Source organism: Zalophus californianus, chromosome X (genome assembly GCF_009762305.2).
Source record: "Zalophus californianus isolate mZalCal1 chromosome X, mZalCal1.pri.v2, whole genome shotgun sequence".
In the NCBI taxonomy this organism is placed as follows: Eukaryota; Metazoa; Chordata; class Mammalia; order Carnivora; family Otariidae; genus Zalophus; species Zalophus californianus.
The window spans coordinates 108,063,984-108,084,654 of NC_045612.1; the positions used below are offsets into that span (position 1 = coordinate 108,063,984).

Here is a 20,671-nt window from a genome sequence, read left to right on the forward strand (position 1 = left end):
TATTTACTGATATGCAATGATGATTTTGATATTTTATTAAAAGACAGTTACATGCAATATTGCAGCAACACATTCCTATTGTATGTAACTCATGTGTATCCACGTAAATACATATTACAGAAAAACAACATATTGGCTAAAATGTTAATTACTATTGTCTTTTGGTAGTAGGATGATGAGAATATTTTTTTCTTTTTGCTTATTTGTATTTTCTCATGTGTCGACAAGGAACATCTACTACTTGAATAAAGAAAAACTAAGGATAATTTTAAGAAAACGTTACCACACACGAAGACCAACCCACCAAACAAAGTACCATGGTTCACGGTGAGGAAAACTAGAAATGGCGTAGCAACGTTCACTCTTCACTCTAAGACTCTAGTCTTCTCTTCTCATGCTACTTGGTTCTCTGAGTCTAAATGCAACCGATCCCTCTCCACACAAAGCTCCTTTCTTAAAAAGAAATTTTTGCAATTAATTTTAAATGAAACGCTTTAGAATTTAAAGTCTTACGTAAAATCTCTTTCCACATCATCAAAACTAAGAATTCATTTACATGAGAGTCTGACTTATTTTCTGTTATTTGCATAAGGACTTAAGCACAAGATTGGTAACTGCTTATGCTAAAATGCCACATGTGATGGCAAACTATTTCTCATCTATGCGTCAAGAGACAAAGTAGATATTTATGGACGTATTATGAAAATCTGTTAACCTTTTGCATTCCTTCAGAGGACATTATAATTCACATTTTCTGAATTCATCTACTGTCCTTCCCAATTTTTGCCCTGAAATATCCAGCCATGCCCTTATTATTTATACTGACTTGGAAATAGATAGCATAAAATTAATTTACTGATCACGTACTATGTGCCAGGTAATCCTCAAAACAACTCTGCAAATAATGTTACACTGATATCCCTTTTTATAATTTTAAAAAATTGGCACTCATCTACAGGGCCCCCCTAAAAGGAACCAGGAACCCCGGGAGAAATGCTGATCCAAGGCTAGGGAAGGTCAAGTACAAGGTGAACCTGTAATATTTTGGGGGGCAAGAAAATAAGGCAACATTCAAAAACTGAAAAATACATGGGAATCAGATTTAATGAACTCCTACTGACAGAAACTGGGACAATTTGGCATCAAAATAATGACAGTAATGGTTTATAACAACTGAATTTTTAAAAAAGAATTCATGAATTCATACTGAGACAAGTAATACATGGTCAGATGAATAAGCAATTAAGTAGGTAGATGGATGGATCCATCCATCCATCAAGAGGGTAACAAGAAAGCTCTTCTTTATAATGTCAAATGGTAAGTATAAAAGGACAGAAGAATCACCATTTTGCAACCTCTATAGAAATAATTTATTCAATAATAATTATTGACAAGTGGAAAAATCTTGGATGAAAGTTTGTTAGGGAAAAGGATATTTACATAGTATCTCTGTATAGATAGCTTGTTAATTACAAAGGAAAATGGGTACTTTACAGTGGAGAAATCCTTTGTTGGATAACACCTTAGCCAAGCGATCCAAGTTAACATCACCAAAAATGAAGCAAATAGACATCAAGTTTCTCCAAATGCATGCCCTGAGCAGAACACAACATCATTTATGCAGTATTTTTGACAATAATGCATGACCTGAATCAAGTCATTAAAAAAACTTTAATCCAAATAGGGTAACATTCTACAAAAAAAACTGGCCCAGATTTTTCAAAAAAACAGCAATGGAATGTAGGGGAAAAAAGGGGGGGCTAAAGTCAAGAGACTCAGCTCTAGGTCAAAAAACTGATAAGACATGAAAATACAATCAATATACAACATCCTGTATAATATCCTGGACTGGATCCTGCACCAGAAAAAGACAATTGTTATAAAGGACATTCTGGGGGGAAATCCATTTTATTTAAATTGTGATTTTATATTAGATGATTTTATCAATATCAAATGTTCTGAATTTGGTACCTGTTTATACAGGAGATTACTCTTAGGAGGTACATGACGAAGTAGTTAAAGATGAAGGGTCTTTAGGTCAAAAACTTACTCTTAAATGATTAATAACAACAATAAAGGTAATATGTACTTTGGGTAGAAGATACAGCAAGTAGAGCAAAATATTAACTGTTGGTCCATCTAAGTGAAGGATATAAGGGCGCTGACTGTACTTTTCACCTCTTCTCTAGGTTTAACATTGTTCAAAACAGTGAGTTGGAAGAAAAAGGAGTTTAATTAAGCAACTTAAGCAAAGATAGGCAGGGAGCAAGCGGTGGCTCTAGGACTAAGGCCCAGACACTGTTTGCCAAGCCAGCCAGGGCTCCTGACCACACCTCATCATCGCGGCAGCTGCAGCAATCAAAATGGCGCCTGCTCAAACCCTGCCAATGGCTTCCCATCTCACTCAGGACAAAAGCTGGCCTTTTTATTTACAAGAGCTTACATGGCCCTGTACCACTTCTACTCAGAGCATGGTCTGTGGACCCGGAAGATGTTACAAATGCAGAACCTCAGATCCCACTCTGGATCCACTGAATCTGAATCCACACTTCAACAACATCCCCAGAGGAATCCAGTGCCCATTAAACCTTGAGGAGGGCTGTCTCCGGGACTCGGCCTCATTATTAACTCTGACTTCATAGCCTTCCATACGCCATCTTTCTTGCTCAGCTCCAGCCATGTCAGCCTCCTTTCATTTCTTGAGCATTCCACATACAATGCCACCTCAGAGCCTTTGCACTTGCTAGGTCTTTTGCCTAGAGTGAACCTGCCAGTAGATACCCACTTGGGGCAGTTGCCCTAATTCCTTCAGGACTCTTTTCAAATATCTAACCAATGAGGGTTTCCTAATGTAGCATCTCAACCTCTCTATATTTCCCCCCAGGAATTCCTATTCCTCTCCCATTCACCCTGCTTCCTTTTTCCCCAGAGCCCTTATCAACCACCTGACATACTAGGTCTTCACCTGTTGATCTATTTATTGATTGATTTATTGTCTTTGTTCCACTGCATCCCTGAAAGTTCCATGAAAGCTAGACTGTGTGTGTGTGTGTGTGTGTGTGTGTGTGTGTGTGTGTGTGTGTGTGTGTGTGATCTCTAGTTTCTAGAACAGTACCTGACCCACGGTAGTTAACACAATAAACACTCATAAAATGAATTTATGAGCGAATGATCTGTAATTCTCACAGCAGCCTTCTAACTGCCCACATTTTAGAGAAAGAGAGGTTCACAAAGGTACAGGAACTTGCCCAAGGTCACTCAGCTAGTAAGACACGTAGCCACAGTTCAATCTGATATCTGAGTCCAAATGTGATACTCCCAGCAACTGTTTTACCACTTACGGTCTGAAAAAAAGCTCAACCCACAGAGCAACTGTACTGCCCTGAGAAGGAAGATAAATCCTTACAACTGACATGGCCTTTTTCAGGTAGAAAAGATTTTCACATTTGTTTTCTTTTTTACTCTTAGGTTATTCCACAAAGGAATCAGGGCTACCCTGCCTCACTGGGGCCTCTCGGCATCCATGAGTAGCAGGTGAGTATAATCTGATTATCCATGTTGGCCAGAAAGGGATCTTCCTCCTAATCAAGGGCCATGGAGACGAATGCCAGTGACCACCACAGGCCTGGGGGTGACAGCCCTGTGAAGTCACAGGTGGCCCCCAAGTGTGCCTCTGCTACTGGGACCCGTGCACTGCATCCAAGACAGTCACTACACCTGTGCACATCACCCTACTTCTCTTCACGTCCTTACTGTTCTGTCAACCCAGAAATGTATTTCATTTGATTTTAAACTCAATGACCCGAACTCTGGCAATGCAGTTTGGTTAATGACTTCATTTAAAGAATCTGACAGAAACGTACGCATATAAATCAAGGCTTTCCTCCTCTCATAAGAGGTCGGGGGATCTCAAAACTTACTGAAGTTTAGAAGCAACGGGGAGCTCTGAAAAAAAATATACTGGTGCCTGGGCCCCAGCACAGACAGTCTCATCTAAATGGTTTGGAGCGAGCAGCAAGCATCAGGGTTTTGTGAGAGACCCCAGGTAATTTTAATGATTAGCCACATTTAAGAACCACTTTAAGACCTCAAGAACTTCAAACATGTGCGCACACACACACGTACATACACACACACGTGCGTGCGCACACACAACATCTCAGATAGCCTATAGCAACTGTGGGCCCAACGGAGAGAAATACCGAACACATGATAAGAAGAGCAAGTTACTGAACTGACCCTCAACAAACAGCACGGACCTGACGCAATGACCAGTGAAAGTCAATGAGGGGCAAAGAGTCCATTTACACCACTGATTTAACTGCTCACTGAGCTGTGTTTCTTTATTCACTGTCAGTCCTTTTTCAGTGCATCAGGTCCCATAGAGCGGCATCTAGCAATCTTGGAAGCTTCAACAACCTTGATTCCCGTTCAAGAACACTACTCAAAAGACACTTTGAGGTGTGGCTACGGTACCTGGGGCCAGCAATCCAAATCCTCTACTCCACCGTAGAAGAAATGGCATCATTAACAACACTGTGTAGGTATGCCACCGTGTCCCTCTTCTCTGTCATTCCCGAATCAAGTTGTATTGGTTTCATTTGTTTGCGTTAGTTAAGCATCATCAAAATAAAAAAATCAACAGCTTGAGGCCTAGAGTTTTCTTCATGTGGTGAGCTGCTATGTAGTAGGATAGGAAGCCTTGTTGTAAAGAACAGAGAGAGAGTGTTCCCGTAAGGAAAAAGCTTGACACTATTTTCTAATGCTTGAGATATGTAAGAGATGTATTTTGGGGATATCAAAAGCAGAATCAATTTCTGAAAGCCTTATTCAGCTTCATGGTGTCAAGAGAAAAGGCAGTTGTGGAGAAAAAAAAATAAAGAAAGTCAGTGAGAAGTAGTCAATATGTCACTGTTCCCCCTTAGGCCTCCTCCTTACCACAAAGCCCACCAGTCTCTCATGGCTTCATTCTTACTTCCTCCCAGTTCAAATCCCCTTTCCTCCAAGAAGCCAGTCTGTAAGCCACCTTCTTTTCCTCTTCATCACTTCATCATTCGTTTGTACTTGCTATGATGTCGTGTCATTAATTATCTTTCCACGGGCTTATACCTTTTCCCGGTACCTGAACTCTGCTCGTCTTGAGGAAAAAAAGCTGTATCTTACGGTACTTTATGTTTTTCTCACAGAGTTTGCTCAGAATACACATACCACCTACTAGGTGTTCAATAAGCAGAAGCTGATTTGTTACCACACTTCTTATCCAATTTGTGAAAAATTTTTTTCCCTGTTCAATTGAAATACAGTTAAGCAAGAACCCAATTCAGAAGTCCTCATCAAGTGCTTTCTCTCTCATGCACTCACTCACTCACTCTCTCAAAAAAATGAATCTTTAAAAAAAGGGGGGGCTCCCTGCTCAGCCTGCTTCCCCTCTGCCCCTCCCCCTGCTCATGCTCTAATAAATAAAACAAATCTTTAAAAAAGTCCTCATCAGGTTAGAATTTTTATAAATCAACTTTTCATTTCCAAGAACTCTGGGAGCATTTAAGAGTGAAGTTTAGACCAATTTAATTTTTTAAACATCAAATTAAGTATCATTTTAGGTTCTTCTCGAAAGGCATTCAACCATTCCTTGCTTACCTTTAACGTAACGTGTGGCCCTACTTCAGGGCTTCTGCACTTGCTTTTCAATTTGGCTAAAACATTCTGTCCTTTCTTCTATTCTTACCTGCTTCTTGTCACTTAGGTCTTAAATATTTCTGCTTAGAAAGGTCCTCTAAGACCACTCAATTTAAAATTGCTGCAAAGAGGGACGCCTGGGTGGCTCAGTCGGTTAAGTGGCCAGCTCTTGGTTTCGGCTCAGGTCATGATCTGACGGTCACGGGACTGAGCCCCGTGCTGGGCTCTGTGCTGGAGTGCGGAGTCTGCTTCAGATTCTCTCTCCCTTTCCCTCCAGCTCACATACTTTCTCTTTCTCTCTCAAATAAATAAAATCTTTTTTAAAAAATAGCTGCAAACACATGGCTATCCTCCATCACATTATCTTGCCCTATTTCTTCCCTTACAATGTTTAAGTATCAGTACACATTTTGACTCATTACACTGAAAATCTCTCATTTATCTATTACCTAGTTCCCCACCTTCAAATGTATGCTACATGCGGGGAGGCAACTTTTCTGTAATGTTCACCCCTCTCTCCCCAGTGCTCATCAACTGGTACATAGTCGACACTTGACAAACATTTGCTGCAGGAATAGATGTGGAATAGCCTGAAGGTGAGACGTGAGCCCTTTCTTAAACAGGAGGCCGACGTTTGCAATTCAACAGTTTTCATTTACACATCTGTCTCGTTTCTATGGCACCTCTAAGTCCCTAGAAGAAAGAGACCTGAAACCAGGTTGCACAGAGACAGAAGATAGGACTTGCTTGATAAAAGATGAAAGAACAAAGCCAGCTCCTAACAAAAAAAACCCAAAAAACAAACAAAAAAAAAAAACTGGCACTTCTCCCTCTTCTCATGCATGTATTCAATGACTGCAAGTAATTTCAAAATAATCATTTGTTAAAATCAATAAATATTTAAATCAGCGTTACCTTATCAATGATGATCTCTACAAGTTCTCCTTCTGGTATCTCTGTATAATTCTCTCGTTTGCCAACTCCCTGCCAAGGAATAGAAATTCACCTATTAAATTAAAATGATCAAAAGTATAAGTAACACTGATATGTCTGTAAGTAAATAACATTCATAGTGCATTACTCAACCTGGAATTTAATACATCTTTTAGCTTTAATAATCTGGGAATTTTTCAATGAGCTTTAGCATTGTGGGGTCAAAAAGTGTGTTTTAGGACCACACAACTTTTTCCCCCTTCTTTCCTTATCTCTAGCAGAGTTTTCCTTTTACCTCAGCTCAGAATAAATTCATCAAGTTTTCTTTATATTCTCTCAAAGCAGTTGACGCTTCCAATGACTTTGATGTTCAACAGCATTTGTTCAGATGTCTTTCTGACATTGACCCACAGTGTTGTAAAATCTTTCAAGCCCAAGTTTTTCACCAGCTGAAAATTGTTTCCTTTAGGATTATATATCTCAACAGACTTTTATCCAAATCAATTCCATCTGAACCTTAACAGAAAATGTCTTCTTGATTTTGCTACCTTAGAAGCCTGAGACCTGCCCTGATACATTTTGCCCCAAGTAAGCAACGAGCTAGACCACTGAAAGAAGTCTTTTTGAGGGGGCTTAGTGGCATTAATTGAAATTTAAATGATGGAATATGAAAACAAAACTTTTTTCTGGAGACAAGCAAAATTTCCAAACCAAAGGAGGCCTTTCCAAAAGGAATAATTGCAATTCAAGAAGATATAAAACTGATTTTAGATGCAATAGTGAATCATCCTCGTCAGAGCTTGCCACATGGCACCCACTTATCAAGTCACTGCTACATACGCAAGAGTTTTTTTTCCCGGCATTCTTTAATGATGTTTTTAATGATGGTGCTATACTTGGTTAGCTGTAACCAAGAATTTCAACAAATAATCAAAGTACTGTTGAGTGGACTATGTGTGGAAAAATCCACAAAGATCTTCTTTGGTGAGTGATACTCGATGCTTGGTGTTTATGGGGCCCACTGCTGCGGTTTTAAAAATTGTCAGTCAGCTCTCCAAAACCTGTTAGGAACTTGAGAGATGCAAGACCAGCGTCATCAATGTTAGGATGCCTGTGCTGGTTATCACTTGTTATCACCCCTCCAGATCTACTCTTCACCATTTTGCATTTCTCCTCTGTGCCCTGGAAAGGTGATATGCATCAATCACACCAATGGGTTCACTTCTGGATGTGTTTGGCCAATAAAAAGCATCAGCAAGAGGTGGTATGGTGAGAGTATTTAGTTCCTGCAGGCTCACTGCACACAACTCTGATCAGGTGGCCATCTCCACACAGCTCTGCCTCTGGGATTCAGAAACCACTCCATTCACTCACTATTTTGGACCTAGAGTAGATAACACTGTTGCTAACCATGATACTGCCTCATGGTTTCCTTCTACCTTCTCCACATGTTTATAAATAGTCCTTTATGAAACTCCTTCAAAATTACCCAACTTGGGATTCCACAGGACTCCTGAGACCAGCAAAGTCCAAGCACCTGTCTTTGAGGAGTTTCCCATTTGGTAGGAAAGAACAGCCGTCATACCTTAAGAGAAGGATGCAACTAAACAGGATATCAAGAGTGACGATATCAATTATTAAACTATGACGTTTCCATGAAATGCTACAAGGATTAAGGGAAATAAAAGACTAGCTGGGAGCTAGAGCTGGACTGAAAAGATTTCCATCAAAAACTCGAACTTCAAGCGCAGTGACAAGATAAAAGAATATTTGGATAGCAGGAAGAGTAGATCTTAAATGTTCTCACCACATATACACACACGTATTGGTAATTATGCAAGGTGACGGACAGGACAACTTTGTTGTGGTGATTATTTCACAACATACATGTGTATCAAATCACCACGCTGTACACCTAAAAACATACACAATATTATTTGTCAATTGCCTCTCGATAAAACTGAAGGCAGAGGGAAGAAGGTATAAATAAACTCTGGCGGGAAAGGGACTTTGGCAAAAGCACACAAGTACAAGTAATAACATGCGGGAGGACAGTTAAGTGAGCAGTTAACTGGTCCATATGGTTTCCAAAACCTCTGGTGGGAAGGTAAGTTTAGGGTTTAAATACTGGCATAAACCATCCCATCTGGACCAGGCAACACATGGGTGAATGCCACCCACAGGGATCAAGGCACCCCCGTGAGGATGAAAAGAGCACCTGCAGCTCCTGGCCTGACAACATTCGGGAGTGGGTTCAGTTGTCAGCTAGCCCATTAGCCACAAGAACCAAGTGAGATGTGAAATCATTTGTCCTGGGGCTTATGCTATTTTGTGTATGTGTGTGTGTGTGTGTGTGTGTGTGTGTGTGTGTGTGTGTGTGTGTTTTAAGCCTCTGATCAAATGCTTTTCTGAATTCTCATCACAGCAGACATCTCTTCAGTTTGAATGAGCAGCTGACGTCCTTTATCGAACACAGAGGCCCCTGTTGTACACCTTAGCGAGGGAAGCAGTGGCAGAGGCCAAAGACTCAAGGGCTACCAGCCATGGTGACCATCAGAACAAGACCGTCACTTGGTGCTGGGTGTTGCTCAGCCAAGCGACCCTCTGTTTCTAGTCTATGCCAGTGTACGTTCCAGAAGCTCTAGGTTCCTGCTTTCTGCCATTTACTTTCTGGTCTACTTAACTTCTTGGAGATTCCATTGCCACACGAGTAAAATGAACTCGCCATACCTGCCCTTTCTGTGTGCTAAAAACTGCTGTGAGGAACAAATCAAGTAGTGCTCAGGAAAGCATTAGTAAACTGAATAAAGTAATTCAACGGAGAGCGATTACTTAGGAGGATGGAGACGGTGGGAATGGCAAGGTAAAAATATCTCCCTTAAAAATTCTTAGCAGTGTTTTTGGTATTCATGGATTTAGGTATCTTCAATCTAGGGTTTCTCTCCAATTTGCATTGGTACCAATACCATTATGGGAGGTATTACATTAAAATGCAATATTGGCTTTTGTATAGCTCCTTTCAGATCAACTAAGACAAGGTCTCCCAGACTCATGCAAAAACAAAATCTCTTCCGTCATTTATTTTGCAGCTTTTGAAGACAACTCGGGCATGTACAAATGTGTAAGTCTTTCTAGCTTACAAAGGCAATGCCTGTTGGAGAGTGTCAGTAGGTCACATCACAAAAATACCTCTGGTCTACTATGAAAATTCAGAACGGTCACCCTGACTGTGACCTTCTCTCCCTGAAGATGGTCTCGTGCCTGCAGCTGCACTGTGCTGACTTATAAGAACAGTTTAGGACCTGGGTAAAGGACGGACCAAAAAAATGCATGTGCCTCTTCCATCACATCTGCCCCTAGGGATGGGCGAGTCTATTCTAAAATGAATGAGATGGGGACACGCGAGAGAAGCAAAAGAGAGAAGAAGAGGATTTAAAGGGTTTTGATGCCCAAAGGCGAAACTCAAAAATAACGCTCCCTGCAGAAATCATGTATTTACCTAGTATTCACTGGTTAACTACTAGTTATATTAAAGAACCATTAATCCAATTACTGGTGCCCTGCTTTATCTTGTAAAAATTACAGAATGGCTTTGAAGCAAAAATACTGTGTGGGTCACTCCAGAAAGCAGTCTTTCTGTATCCAAGTATCCAAAAGTATCCAAGACTTTTTATATCTGGTGGTTCGTATTTGGCTGTGAGAAATTAGAAGGTAGTTTCTCTTAAAAAGGTTGCCTTTATGGCAATTTTCAAGCCCACACTTAAGTTATGGCTTCTCCTATTACAGCTTCTGTAGCAGCAGCTCTTTCATTCCAGAGTTCTGGCGGCACGTTTTATGGCAGTAATAAAGTAATAAGAACCTAATCTCTTTCGAAAGGGTTTGCAGAAAGGTTGAGTACAAAATTGGCACAGGATAGAGTTTTTGACCTTTTCCCAGTGAAGTACACACAAAGTAGGTCACAATCTGCTTTTTTCCTAATTTGTCTTTATTCCAGCATGTCCTAGGTGTTATGCAAAGATCTCTAATACTCATTACTATTGCAGAGTAGTAAGACATAATTCATACAGTGTTTGAGTCAATTCCACAAGGTTGCTACATAAATATTGAATTTTCACAATGAACTTCCCATCTTTTTAGGATTCCTCAGCTGGATCCCCACAAGTCTGGAGCTTCAGGTTCTGCAGAGCTCGTGATAATTCTTTTGATCAAAGATAACACAGAAAATGTATGAAGAGAGAGTTTTAGAGATCCCTAGAGGCCAGTGCCTTTGAGTGAAGGACAGGACAGAGATATAAGGCAGTCAAATATAGTGGTTCTCCTGGCTCCCGTGCCCCACCCAGAACAGGTTTCCACCAACCACTTGACCAAATATATAACCACCAGCTTACCTGAGTATATGGCCCTTATCTCCATTCGTCTATATTTTAACCAACTGAATGCCTCAACACTGATGATTCTGGAACCTAAGACATTTTCCTCTTTGGTAGTGGCCCTGATCTGAGTTGGAGGTTGAGTGCCATAGTAGTTATGAACTCATTCTAGAACCAGATTTAAATCCTGTGTCTGTGTCATCTTAGACAAGTCACCTAAACTCTCCCAGCTGTTTCCTTACCTATAAATTGACGGGAATAATCGGGTGGTTTTGTATAAAGCCACACAAAATGATTCATTTAGGGACTGTCATATGGTAAATCCTCAATAAATATTTGGTGATTATGACTGGAGATAGCAAAACCCATCTTAAGAACCCATCCCAAAAACTTCTAATAGAAGATAGTATAGTAACAGCATGTTTATTCTACACCTCTCTTTGAAAACCCCAAAACAGGGATGCCTGGGTGGCTCAGTCTGTTAAGCATTGGACTCTTAGTTTCAGCTCAGGTCATCATCTAAGGGTCGAGAGATCGAGCCCCACCAGTGGGAAATCTGATTGGGATTCTTTCCCTCTCCCTCTGCCCCTCCCACCGCTGTACTCTTCTCTCAAAATAAATCTTAAAAAAAAAAAAAAAAAACCAAAACAGCAAATTTTAACATACCATCTACCTAAGAAATAAACTTATAGGAAATAGCAAAAACCCCATCCTACAGTTTGTAAACAGTATCTCTGAGAATTCAGTGAACTGTGGACTTTGATTAAGAAGGATGCTGAAAGCCAAAGCTCACTTGTCCAGCTTGGGAGCAATGTGAAAGCATCTGAGAAGTTATGGGATCTTGAGAGACTAAGATAAGACCCCTCTACTTGAATCGACAAAGACCGGATATAGGTGGGCTGTGGGGGAACTGGGGGTCCAGTTGCAAGTGACAAAATGCTAGGGGAGGTAGGTCTGATGAAGTGATTGCACAACTCTGCTTTGTTTATTATTTTTGCGCCAAAGTCTAAATCAAAACAAGGGAGGCCAGAAGTAAAGGAAAAACACCAATTGCTTCTGCAGCAAATGCTTATAAACCAAGATGAATAAATACTGAAGAAAAGACTTGTGAGCTCAGAGGCTCCATTTCAGTGCATGTTGATCTCTCATACTGCTTCTGAGCTCTCTAAGGAGAGATGTACTTCCAAAGCCAGAGACACAAGCAGATAACACCCTTCAGAATTACAGTAATATTCTAATTTAAGTATGTCCCAAATATTGCATGGCACATATTTGTAATATTAAAAATATATTCGTTGTCTATTTAAAATTCAAGTTTAACTGGAAGTCTTGTATTTTCATTCGCTAAGTCCTGGCAATCAAATCCCACCCACAGATAAGAAAGAAGGAGGAAGGTCAAATGGGCCCTTCTGCATGGACAGTACGAAAACATGCAGGAAGTTCACATAACAAGCAACACAAGTGAAAGATGTACTTCAGATGCATTACCGCCAAGAAATCAAAGGCAAGTTTACACCAGCATCTTTATAATCTCAAAGAAAGTAAAGGAATATGGCCTATTGGAAGAAATAGCTCAAATTTATAAATAAAACAGGAGATGAAAAGTGATTTGGCAAAACTAAGGAAAAGAACTGAAGACACAATACTAAAGCTAGTTCAAAATAAAAACAGTGAGAGGTAAAATCCACCCTGCTGAGGAAAAGTCAACAATGTGGAGAAGAGGCCTAAGAAACTAAAGAAAGGTCCAAAAGAAAAGGTAAATGAATAAAGCGCTGAAGGAAGAAAAGTGAAGGAAACCCAATTAATCATCAGCATCAAAGTGATGGTGAGGATAATAACTGTACCAAAAAGAGAGCACAGTCAACAAATAGAAAAACATTCTCCAATTAAAGTCTCAGTCATTTTTGGCACTAAGGCCTCAGCATTCATGATGAACATAATTCAGATTGTGACCGATGGACACATACACTTGTGCCTGTGGGATGTGTGCTTGGATGTTATTTAGACAGAAAGAATGATGAAAATCTAACTGCCTTCTGGAACAAGAATATGTCTAAAAGGGAACTGAGACCCAAGGAAGAAGCCACCTGGACTTACAGGCTGTGACTGAATTACAAAATGTTCACATTTTAAACATTAGGAGAGCAATAAAAACACATTATTTAATTTGAAGGGATTCTTTTTATGCTAAAGTAATCTTCCACTTTTCAAGTAATAGGCACACTTAGCTTAAAAATAAATAATTGAGTAAAAAAAACACAAAAAAATAAAGTCTCAAATCTATAAATCAGCAACAAAATGTACTCTGGAAAACGATTATAAAAATAATCAACATGAAGACATAGCCTGATGAAATTCAAGGGTAAGAAAAGAACCCTACAGGCATTCAGTAGTGACAGCAAATCATCTACAAATAGGAGAGACCCAACTGCCAGGAGACAGCAGAATAATGTTTCCAGGGTTTTGATGGGAAAAAATAAAATGTAATCTAATAATATTCTACCACTTAAAGCATTTATGTATCGAACTTGCTTGATTCTGAAAATAGTAGCTTCGAGGCTTAAATTTCAGTCATCAAGAAAGGAATTAAACAAGCCATGGCAGGAAATTCTAATGGTGAACACTGAATCCATTTAAATATAGAACATGAAACAACTGATTCCTCATCTGTAAAATAATGATCACTGAAACAACCTTTAATGTTTCTTTTGGTTCTAAATCTTTCCAATTTCATTGATTAGAGGCTTATGATTCTTGTATCTCAGCTTTTAAAACACAATGCCATTATTCATTTATTCTTTTAGTGCTGAAACACATTTTAACAAATATATTCTCAACACGAGGCATTGTGCTTGCCATTTGGGATGAAAGAAAACAAAATGGTGATTAAGAAACTCATCAGGGCTTCACAGATGCACACTAATTTTGGAGACAGACATAGTTATTTGCATTTAGACCATTATAATAAATACCACAAATACCTGGAGCAATTATTATAGACCAGCTTTTCTTGGGATTGCGGGAGAGAACCTTTAAGTTGGAGTTTGGAGCAGGAGTAGTCTTCTGAATAAATGAAACAGTACGTGCATAGGCAAAAAGGTACGAAAGAGCACTGCACACTCAGGAAATTGTTGTCAAGATATGCGGCTAGAACATACAGCGTAAACTTAGTAATGACAGACAAAATTGGTGAAATAGGATAGTGTCAGATTGCAAAGGGCCTATTTCATCATGTTTAACGGGGGATCCAGGGGAAACAGGTTCTAGATAACTATCTAGAACCATTAATGCTAAACATCAAGTAGAAAATGAAAAGTCAGAAGCATCCCTGCTAAATGTAGCATTGCTTCCATGGGGAAATACAATTGGTTTTCTAAAGATTATGTAATTTTCCAGGAAACTACTATGGCAAAAAAAAAAAAAAAAAAAGAGCTGCCAATGAGAAAAATAACAAGTTTGATATAAACCAAGACTTGAAAAGGCAGTATGCCTTTCTCCTTCCATTTTGGACCCCAGCCTCCCCTATGAGAGTGTGCCTAGGCTAGACTGTTGGGGTAATTCAAGAAAAGCATGGAAGAAAGCCTAATTATGTTAGCCAAGGCCATCCTAACTAGCCATCCCCAAGACCACACCCTGAGTCAGCATGGGTGGACAGTCAACCATAGCGCATGGATACAGAAAAGTGTGGAATATTAGGACCTATTATCAATATACCCGAGTCTTCAGATAAATAAAAAAGAACAGAACTGAATTTTAATGTTTTACAGTAGGACTCATGGATTTACCATCAATACATAACCAAGTCACTTTCATGACTGAAGAATTCAATCCCAACTCCAACTTTTAGAAGGGAGAAATAATCAACATGCACCTCTTTATTTGGCTAGGATGATACTGTTTCTGTTTCTAGTACCCTATCAGTCATACGTCCAAGGGTTTACTTTTTTTTCTGTTTTTTTTTTTTTAAGATTCTTAGCCTCTCTTTCCCCTATCACTGTACCATGCGATCTATCTGCACAGTATATGCCTATACATCTTACTGTCACCTACTACTAATAAATTTCATTGTATACCAACTCTGCATAATATATTGTACAATAGCTCATCTGATGCTTACATCAGCTTCATGATGTGGGTAGTATCATTAGCTCCATTATGTAAATGAAAAATCTGTGTCTTAGTAAGATCAAATAACTTGCCCAAGTAGTTAACAAAACCCAAAAAACACAAAGTGGCAGAGCTCTAACTTAAACTCAGGTCTTAAGCCCTAAACTAAATTGTGTCTAGGTGACAGGGACTAATGTTCTGTTTCCACACCCACTCCATGAAATGTCACATCAAGCATATACAGTGCTCTACATTCCTGTTGGGCATTTCTTCTCCTATGAATGGTCCCCAAATGTTGGGAGTCCAATCCTTCTGGTTCTTACTGAATCAGCATGTCTATAATCCAAAACATTTAAGAATCGGGATGAAATGAAAACAAACTTTGTATCTGCAAATAGCCTAACTTAAAAATATTTCTAAAATATGACTGCCTATAAAAATGAAAACATGGTAAGTACTTAGGAAGACTTGCTCAACTCATTCTACTGAAAAAAAGTCCCATGACTGAGAATTAGAAAATCTAGTCAAGACACAATCTTCACAATTTTATACATGAAAAAGAGAGAACATTGAATCCCATCAAAATATAAAATTTTATGTGTCTATTTTCCTTTACAGCAAATATGTGAATTAGGAATTTATTTTAATGCTATTTATCATCAATACGTAAATGTGACTGTCTTAGTGGCTTGCCACGTTTGATGTGGCCAGGTCCTGTAACCTCTACATCCAAAGAGAACCCTGAATTGCTCTGCTATCTTTGCCCACTTTTAGTATAGAGAGATGCCTTATTTTTTGTCAGTTGGCAGCAACCTTATCCTGAAGGTCTCCGTGTCCTTCAATCAAAACATTATGTGAACTATCTGTTTTCCTGAGTCATCTTTGATTAGGAATTAATTTGAATTTTCTATGACCTCTATCAAGAGGATGATTCTCTTTCAATGATGTTATTGTTCTGAAAATGCTCTGGACTTAAAGATACCATATTTTAGTTCACAATCCTAGACCTTGGTTCAGAAACACGTACAACTGAATTCTTAGGAGTTGTGTGATACCTGCAGCAAGAAAAATGCAAAGAGGGGGATAACAAAGGTGGCAAAACAAGTTCAGAAGAAAATAAAAGGAAAACACTGTGCTGCATCTTCCCTCCTCCTGCTCACCATTAAATGAGCATTGCTGTTGTCTCCCAGGTAGTCCGCAGAGCTCAGTGCTTGCGGCAAGGTTGCTATCAGATTTTGCGGTTGAGTTTAGATGGATTAGGTACTAAGCAACATAAAGTTCTTCGAAAAACAGGGCATGATCTTTGTACTCTTGGGAGAACATAGGCAAAACCTTATAATCACTTGCTAATTACCCCAGTAAAGTAATTTGTTTTATCTGCCTGCCATTTGGTTTCCTGCAAAGTGTGAAAAAAAACTATCGGGGATTTTGCTCAAACTAATTACTACTATTTTATCATGAAGACTGTTCAAGCGTAATCCTCTTTCCTTGGCTTCCTTTCTCCTTGAATTTAAAGTCTTATGGTAAGCCAAGAAGTAGTTTAAACATCCCAGACTGTAATAGATACTCCTGATTTTTAGCCTCCCACTCTAATCATGTGCCAGGATACCTCCGTATTTTAAGTCAACAGCTGCTAACAAGTGTTGTATATGGCCTCTCTTGGTAGAAAGTTATGAAATGGATAGTTCCCTATCGAAAGGAATCTTGCTAGAATTTACAATGACAAATAATGTAGAAACATCATAGTTACATGGTGCCCAACAATTAACAAAGAACTCTCATATACATAATTTCACAGAACCGTCCTAATCATCATGTGAGGTAGTATGGTAAATTTTTGTTCAGAAAGTCTTCACGTCCTATCCCATCTCACATCCCAGAAGGAACATTTCTTCACACCACTGATAATGAGCTCATGACTTGTTTTGGTCAGTGGGATACTGGCAGACATGAGAAAACCAAAGACTTGAAATGTGCTTGCAAAAGTAAGCTTTTTGCCATCGCCAGGAGAAGAACCTAAGAAACTCATCTCAGAAGGATTACAAACATGTGGAGCAGACCTGGACCCAACACAAGCCCAGCTGAGCCCAGCCTAGATCAGCTTCATCCCAGCTGACCTGCTGACATATAATCCAAAGTAAATGTATATTGTTGTAAGCTTTAGAAATACTATGGTTGTTACCCATCAAACACCTGATGTCATTATTCCTACTTGGCAAAGAATGAGAAAATAAGACTCAGAAGTGCTGTGCTCAGTTTCCCAGAAATTAAATAACAGAGCTGTGATTGCCTATATGAAAAGAGAAAAAGAAGAAAAGGTCAGTGACATTTATGAGGCTGTGTTTGACGTGCATTTGATGTAAATAAAATAAATCTACATCTTGCTAGATGAAAAACAACATATATAAAGCCTGTTTTCCATTTTGTTTTATCTATTCAGAATCAGTTGTAAACACTGATGGCTAGGAGAATGGATACTGACAGTCTCAGTCACAATATTAATGAGATATATTGGCTAATAGAAACCCTCAAGTTTTATTTTCTTTATCGAGCCCATTAAAATGAAATCCAGCTCTGGCAGTATTCTCTCATTTGAATGGCTGGTGTGGTTTCCTTGATTGAAATGACTGCTCTGTTGAGTTGGATGAATGGCATTGCTAAAAAGTACACTGTCAAATATTGATAGCTAATTAGATGGATTTTATCATAATAGTCAACTGCACTCGCACAAAAAAGGAAGAGCTATTAAAGATCTTGACAAGAAAATAAACTGAGCCCTAGAACCTCACTGTTTATTCAAAGCTCATTTCTAAGTTTAGCATTCTGAGTAGGAAGATGTGTTTTTACAAAACCAGTGAATGATAAACCCAAGGGATTATGTATATATTTTAAGAAAAATCAGTAGTAGGGTTAAATCGACTATAGAATTTCTAGGATTCTTGACCAGCCAGCTTTCTAGAGGCTCTGGATTCCCCTAATTGGTCAGATTGTTACAATTTTCAGGAAGAGCCTGAACACATTTTTCTTTCTTTTTTTAAAACATTTATTTATTTTTAGAGAGAGAGAGAGAGGGAGAGAAACAGAGGGCAGGGGGAGGGGCAGAGGGAGAACATCTCCAGCAGACTCCCCGCTGAGCACAGAGCCCAACATGGGGCTCAATCTCATGATCCGAAGATCATGACTTGAGCCAAAGTCGGACACTTAACCGACTGAGCCATCCAGGTGCCCCGAGTACATTTTTCTAATAAAGAAGTCCAAGGACAAAGAAAAAGAATTGCTGACACTTAAGAGTAAACAGAAGGTTGTGGACCATCTTTAAAGCTTGATGGACAAAGATGTCCGTACTGGGTGAAGATTGAGGAACCTATGCAAAGATAACAGGTAAAATGGAGCACAAATTGGGAATAAACTGAATTAGTCCAAACAGGAGAGGGAGAGAGAAAGGACAACTGAAGAATTTTGCTGGCTTCAGCAAGAAATTACCCTGGTAGATTAACTGGAAGACCAGCCCAGAACTAAAGTTAACAAGCACCAGGGATAGTAATGAGGACAGGCCAGGAGCAGGAATACCAACATTGTGGTGTGGGAAGAGGGAGTTGGTGGATATTGAGACTCTTCCATAAATTTCTGGCCCCATAAAATTTGACTCAAGTTAGCATAATTAATAGCAAAGTAGCTACTACCTGCCCACTACACTAGACAGGAATTAAATGCAGCAATGCCAAAAAATAGATTTATGAAGATACTGCGATTGTTCAGGTGGACACTGCTGTTTCCTCACATAAAGATTCATGAATTATTCTCAGCAAATGCTCACAAATTATTTGGCTCATTTTTAAGATTCCTTCCAAAATTCCTCCCCCCCCCACCAATTCCTTTATTTACCTTGTTTCTCTCTACCCTGTGGATTTTACTGCACGCCTATAACATTCTCTAAAGGACAGAAAGGGGAATGGCAACAGCTCAATTTAACAAAAAGTTGATTGCATAGACTGTATCATGGTAACAACAGTAATAACATTAGCAACCGTATGTTGAAAATCAGCATGCTCCATGAAAATAGCTTGATAGTCAAGGAATAGCAAAATATAGTCCTTGCCTTCAAAAAGCTTACAGCCAAAGAGGGAAACTCTAATGATAATTTATCAAGCAGTTACTATAACTATAGGTCAATCATTCTTCTAAATGCTTTGCTTCTGTGTATTAACTCATGTCAACCTCATAAAAAACTCAATGAGACGGGGACTATTATTATCTCCATTTGATAACTGAGGGAAGTGAAACCCATAGAGATTGAAGTAACTTGCAGAAGTTCACAGAACCAGCAAGTCATAGACTCTGGCTTCATAACCCATGCTCTTAACCTCTATGCCACAACACTCCCTGTAATGTATTAAATAGCTAAATATAACTGAACAAAACACAATGCCAAGAATAGAGGCATCCTTTCTGAGAGAAGGCAGAAGGTATCACAGAGACACTATTATTTGAGATGAATGAAGAGAAATTTATTTCAGTCCACCTAGTCATTGTAAACTAATGTCAAAAAGAGGGGTGACTAAAATAATCCTTGGACTTTTTTTTTAAATTCAACTATCATCCCCATCTGTACTTACAAGGTACCAAACACTTAATAATATATTAGAACAAAGTTCTTTGATTACTGAAGAATACATTGGTTAAGCTGTCTCAGACCTTTTAAAAAATGTTAAGACTTCTATCTTTCAGAGCACAGTAACCATATTATTCATCTATCTCTAACATATTGATTCCAGTAATGATTAAATTTATAAAATACTCTGCATAACTGATTAGACCAGGAGTCAGCTATTACAGCCCCGAAGCCAAGTCCCACCCACAGCCTATTTTTGTAAATAAAGTTTTATTGGAACACAGCCATCCTCAATCATTTATGTATCATCTATGGCTATTTTTGTACCACAAAGAAGAAGTAGGGTGCTGCTGATAGAAATTTTATGGACAGCAAAGCTAAAATATTTATTATGTATCCCTTTACAGAAAAAGTTTTCTGACACCTGGATTTTAGGAGGACTTTAGAATGATCCCCCAATTTCGTGAAAATTTTGTCCTACCCTCATCAAAAAATGTCCCCATGACTCTATTCAAAGGCTTCTAGAACATTCAAAACAATGCCTACAACATCAGTATTTTCCAAGAAACAGTAAAACCCAACACCAAGAATCATGTCTTTTCTTTCTTAAACTTTGTCTTTTCAAAACTGTTCAAAGTTATTGATGCCAGGAAGGTTATTCATCATCTTCAAGTAATAAGTATACACAAGTAGAAGGTACTCTCCTAGGAGCAATAAAATTCACTTTAAGTGTGATATAGGACTATTCTTTAAAACTTTGTACTCTGGCATGGACAGTATGGGTACAAACAGGTGGCATGATGGATGTTTTTTGTCCGTCCTAAGAAGGGCAGAATATAAACTTATCCATTGCGTCGTTTTTCACAATGGTATCTTCACAGTCCCTTCCAGAAACATGTGCTCCAGATGAAATGATGTTACAAGCATATTCACAGCAATGTACTTAAAACAAAGCTTGAAAATCAGGTTCCTT

General features: G+C 38.9%; 1 pseudogene; it reads left to right on the forward strand.

Annotated features, from left to right (window-relative positions):
- The first annotated feature begins 12,906 nt into the window (after nt 1-12,906).
- On the forward strand, nt 12,907-13,085 carry LOC113930333 (annotated as a pseudogene).
- Nucleotides 13,086-20,671: the final 7,586 nt, after the last annotated feature.